The following is a 6,207-nucleotide window of genomic DNA, read 5'->3' on the forward strand; positions in this document are numbered from 1 at the left end:
GGCATGCTCCATAATTAATTAAACAAAGTTAATTAAACAAAATTATGTAATGCAATGAAAAGCTTAATTATTTAAAGCAATAGTATTTTAAGAAATATTATATGGAAGGGACATGGGCAACTTATTGCATCTCCTAACTAGCTGGCAGTTTTAGCAGCAATCTGCAACACACTTATTAGGCAGTAAACCTCATGGAACCCAGTGGGGCTAACTTCTGACTAAATATGCATAGAGTTGCATTCTGAATTAGGCTATGTAAATGAATTTAACTAAATGTCTCTGTGCAATTTACCCTGTAATTTACACTATTATCCCCAATCCAATTTAAACATTATTAGATCGCAGCTATGTGTAGGAATACCTTTCTAAATAGCGCTTTTGAGCAAGGCAGTGTTTGACACGCCGGCAAAACCTTCTTTTACGCACGTGGGTGAGTCTGAAATTGGCTTGCAGGAATATTGGTCTTACTCTTTCGCATGCTATTGCTCTCATCCACAGCACACCTTTCTTTCTCCACTACAATATTTTGCTGAAATGAGATCAGATCGGAAATGGAAAAAAAACCCGAAGCAAAATGCATCACATTCATTTCTTTTTCTGGGAATTGCGCTCAGCAGAGCACATGAATGGTGACTGTTCTCCTGCAACAGAAGGCAACCTGGGCTCTGCAAGAAAGGAAAGAAAAAGACGTACGGGAAGAGACAGCACGTTTTACCTTTTCCAAACGAGGGTAGTTCCAGGAAATCTCGATCCGCAAAAAGCACCAATCGTTTGACCTCTCCAGATCTTCTAATTTTTTTTTTTAAATCCATCTACTTTGAACTTTCCACTGTTACCTTAAAATATTTGCAAAAAGGCAAAGCTCGCCGCTTCCGTTGCAATAATCCTGCTGCGCCCCCTAGGCGTAGGAAAAGAAAAGGGTCTCTATTCCTTAAGAACACGCAAAACGGCAAAAAAAAGTTGTTCTGTCCATACACACACACATATCCTGCCATGTAGTTAGAAATGTTTTTATTATAGGAACGACGAACAATAATGCTGTTTTCTTAAGCAGGCTGGATTTAAAGAAATAATAATAATGCTTTACTTAACACCCCCCAAAATGTTGTACAGAGGGAACTCTAAACCCTAATATATAGGCGGTGGATTAAAATCATGAAATGCGTTGCTGGAAGTAGTCTGGTCCTGTTTTCTGTCACCACTGGGGTAAGACCAGTGACACCTGATAGTTAAAATTCTTATTATTCTTATTCTTACTATTATTTTGCCATGGGAAGATATTACAGCTGAGACTCCTAAACTGCCAAGGGCTCCCCAAATGTGTATTTCAAGAAGGAAAGGATGTATCATGTATGCACTGCAAGGCCTAGCAGAGAGCAAGGAAATCTGGAATGCCCAAGGATTCTAGTAGATGTCATCACAGAACCCCACACTGACTGTAAAAAATTGTTTCAAACTGAATTTCAGCAGTATTGTTCCACCTGACAGCTAGTACAGCACAGTTAACATTTTGCCAGCAGCTCAACATGACTGGACAATTTTCATTCTTTGTGGGCGTTTTCCATGGCAACCTGGAAATTGCTTTGGGAGAAAAATTTGGCCTTTTTTCAGCTTTTCACACTAAGTGTGCCTTCTACAAATGTAGGGATGGGAGAGGAGGGATTCAGGCTGAGGCTTCTGTTCCTTTCTGGGCCATATTCTAAGTGCTGAACATGCCAGTGGTGAGTGGACCAAAGGCAAAAGTATGCAGACTCTTGCCTCTGTACAGTAGGCTACATTCCAGCAATGCAAAAAACCAGTGTTTCTACCCCCACACACATTTCACTAGAGCAGCCAGTTGGATCAGGCAAGCAAAAACCAAAATTTGCACCCACACACTCACACTCACTGCTTTCTGCTCTGCTTTCATGGCTGGAGCTAGTAATGCTTTTGAACCCGTTGCTGGAAACCACAGGAGGGGAGAGTGCTATGGGAAACACTGGCCTGCGAGCGCTCCAGTTGGAAAACAGCCTTAACCAAAGGTGTCATGGGCTCTGAAGACACTCGAACTCAGGACGCAAGGGAGAAACGTGCTAAGAGGAAGGCATGCCTGGCAAATCCACACTGTGATCAACTCCTCCCCGGAAACCAATGGCCCCATTGTGCAGTGGCATAGCGTGGGGGGTGCAGGGGGGGCCGGCCGCACCGGGCGCAACATCTGGGGGTTAGGGTTAGGGGTAGGGTTAGGGGGCGCAAATCCACGGGTTAGGGGGCGCAAATTACTTGCCTTGCCCCGGGTGCTGACAACCCACGCTACGCCACTGCCACTGTGGAAGGATGTGTGGGTCCAGAATTGGCCTTCACAGTCACTTACGGACTCACTGTTAAGACCGTGTTTATGGAAGACAATGTTACTCGGCTACAAGATTGTGCTTGGACACTGTGAGAAGGGGATGCTGCAGTCGATGGGCCATTGGCTCTTCTTCTGTTCTCTTTCCAAACTCTCTGGAAAGAAGAAAAAGCTAGGTGAAGTCATTGTCAGCCCTCCCCTGCTCTCCAGTCTTCTTCATTATCTGGGCTACTTGGGGAAGCAGCTAAGGTCAAGCAGGATCTGACAAAACCTGGGGATTATTTTTAAGAGGGGAGAGTTGTTTGCAAACATACAAGCTTCCTATGGCAGGAACCAATGGCATAATTACTTATGTCAATATGAGTTTACGATCCCACTATCATTTCCTTGACTGTGGCGTTTTTAATGACGGGGGATGACCTTGAAGTTACTTATTAGATACACCTGAACCAGGCAATAAACTGAAACTGACTAGCTGAAGTCATCTGCGCTCTCTGACCCAACAGACAACAGCCTTCACAGCAGTAAAACCTTCACGGGAGAAGGGGGAGTAGAAGACACAAAAGTGTTTCTACGTCTGTCAGAACTGTGTTTTTCTCTCCCCAAGGTCTCTGATCTGGGTGTCGCTTGTTATTCTAAACCACGGGGAATAGGATAACAGAGAACTCTGAGCTTATGGCCGTCCACAAATTTCAATTTACTTTGCCAGGAATAAATTGACTCAATGCAAAGGTTTCTCCAGCGAAACAGTATAAACAGTACTGAAAACAAGAATTTAAAGCTGACTTTAAACATTCTCTTATCTTGGTTTGTTTCTTTGCTTTGGTTGGAAGACTCTTTTTTCCACAACAGGACAATTCAGTGTAAAGGATGGTATTTCAGGAGCCCTTGCCACATGACCAACTTAAAACACAGCCAGGTTGTTCTTTTTCTCAAATCAGATCAAAACTGGTTTAGGGGGGAAAGGGAATCAAAATGCAGTATTTTGCATAAGAAATGACAAGATAGATATGGATTGTGTTATGTTCGCAACAGTCCTTTCCAAACCAGCATTGGGAATGCAGTGAATGCAGAGTGAACAGGACTGTGAACATAGCCTTTCAATATGTGTGAGTGAACGAGGGAGGGGCTGCAAGGTTAAAGAGACCTGTAAGAGACATGGACTCTCGTGCTGGGAGCAGGCAAGCACTCATACCCTCTTACGTTTTTATTGCATTCCCTGTTACCTTTACATTGTGTTATAGCTCGACTCAGAGATAAAACAGTGGAACCAACCAGTGGCGTAGCGTGGGGGGTGCCAGGGGGGCCGGCCGCACTGGACGCAACATGGGCGGGGGGCGCGCTCGCACTAGCAGCTCTCTGCCCCTACTAAAATCCACGCGTTAGGGAGCCCACGCTCGCTCGGCTTGGCGAGGAGGTCGCGGAAGGGGGAGAGCGAAGCCTTCTGCCGCGGGCAAAAAAAGGAGAGGAAGCCGGGCGGGTGGGCTGGCTGGCGGGGGTCTGGCTGCGCCTGCTGCCGCCGTTGCCGCTGCTGCCGGGCTTTGACAGCTTGGCGAAGCGGAGGGAGAGGAGCTTTATGGTAATTGCGGCTCTCTCTCCACTGGCCGCCTGGGTAGTGAGCCGAGCCGAGCCGAGCAGGGAGTCTGGCGAGGGGGCGGGAAGAGACTTTCCCCCCTTTTTCCCACCTCACCTGGTCAAAAAGGAGAGCGGAGTCTCCTCAGGGCGCCCTCAGGCAGGGCAGGGCAAGGCAAGCAGAGCGAGGAGGAGAGAGAGGGGAAGGGGGGGGGAGCAGCCAGGAAACGCCGCGGTGTGGAGGGGGAATCAATTAAGGAGAGAAAGCGAAAAGCCTTGGAGAAAGGGAAAAAAGGAAAGAAAAGAGGCAGCTCTGGGAGAGCGCGGGGGAAAGAGAAGCCTCACTGCTGCTGCTTGGGAGAGTAAATTACTGTACTTGCCTTGCCCCGGGTTAGGGGGCGCAAATTACTTGCCTTGCCCCGGGTGCTGATAACCCACACTACGCCGCTGGAACCAACCATTTTGACTCCCTTCTATACTTTCCCCATTAATAATAATAATAATAATTTATTTATACCCCACCCATCTGGCTGCCCCCCCCCCACTTTCTGAACATGGCCCAGGAGGAAGGAGCAGAACCACTGTATAACAGTGCCCCCAGCTCCCAGCCCCTCTAGACGGCCCAGAAGGATGTTATGGTCGATGGTGTCAAAAGCCGCTGAGAGATCCAGCAGAACTAGGAAACAGCTCTCACCTTTATCCCTAGCCCGCCCGGAGATTATTGACCAGCCCGCCCGGAGATCATTGACCAGTGCGACCAAGGCAGTTTCAGTCCCATGATGAGGCCTGAATCCCGACTGGAAGGGATCCAAATGGTCCGCTTCTTCCAGGCGTGCCTGGAGTTCAGCAACCACTCACTCAATCACCTTGCCCAAGAATGGAAGATTTGAGACTGGGCGATAGTTGGCCATATTGGCAGCATCTAAAGATGGTTTTTTAAGAAGCAGTTTGATAACCGCCTCTTTCAGCGGGTCTGGGAAGACTCCCCTCTATACTTTCCCCATTACAGTGGTACCTCTGGTTACTAACTTAATTCATTCCGGAGGCCCATTCTTAACATGAGGTACCACTTTAGCTAATGGGACCTCCTGCTGCCACCACGCCACTGGCACACGATTTCTGTTCTCATCCTGAGATAAAGTTCTTAACCCATGGTACTACTTCCGGGTTAGCGGAGTCTGTAACCCGAAGTGTTTGTAACCCGAGGTGTTTGTAACCCAAGGTACCACTGTATTGCCCATCATAAATTCATTGGCATATAATATTCCAGTTTGGCCAGTAGGAGGCAGGTGACAATTAATGGGATACATGAATAAGATATTATTGTGGGGAACAGTCTTTAAAAAGAATAGCACAGTTGCTTAAATGTTGATATATTTTCCCATGAGTAACATATTTCAAAGAAGAAGCGAGGATTGTTAGAAAAGCTTTCTTGAAATACAGAGCATGGTTTGGGGGGGGGGCAAGTTACATCTGCAGTATTCCCCTGCTAACCATGTTGTAAAGTGGGCAAGTGTTTCCCTTTTATGTAAGTACATATTTTTAAAGTATAGAGAGGGGATCATGAGGAAAGGTCATAGCTTTGCACATAGAAGATGTGCAAGTTCAATCTCTAGCATCTCCATATAGCATTTGGGAATGCTCCTGTGTGAAACACTGAAGGAAGACTGCTAGTCAGTCTAGGCAGTACTGAGAAACAATGGCCACCCCAATTCCTTACGTTACAAAATACTGACAAACTGAGGCCAGCAAGAGTCCCACAAAGCTGTGCACATCTCTATGACTGGGGCACGACTTGTACATCCTAGGACAAGCATTCAGATTAGATTTATCCAGAGGTGCTACTCCAACCCTGGGGGGGGGGGGGGGGAGTTGCCGGTGATGGAAGTGCAATGGAAGTGCAACAGAAATTATTTCCACACTGAGAAGAGGACAAAAACACAATATAATCTTTGGGGATTAATTATAAATGCTTTGCCTTAGCAGAACAATGCATTCTCCAACTGTGCTCTCTACACAGAGCAACCCTAAAATATCCATATTTAATCTGCAGTTAATTAGCTGAGCAAACAAGTCAATTAATCCACGACTCCAGTGTCACTAAAGCTGTCTGAGGGGTAACTCTGAGAGATGAAAAAACACTTTAAGGGGATTCTACTCTAACTATTTAGACTTGCTGGATGTTCAGATTAAGATCCAGCCATGAATAATGGATTTCCAGTTGGCAGAAAAGTTTGGAGAAACAAGAAGCAGGAAAAAAAGCCATTATAAACTCCCATGTCGACGGGAGCTCAGAAGGAGTTGAG

The sequence above is a fragment of the Podarcis cretensis genome, assembly GCF_951804945.1.
Source record: "Podarcis cretensis genome assembly, chromosome: 6".
Taxonomy (NCBI): domain Eukaryota; kingdom Metazoa; phylum Chordata; class Lepidosauria; order Squamata; family Lacertidae; genus Podarcis; species Podarcis cretensis.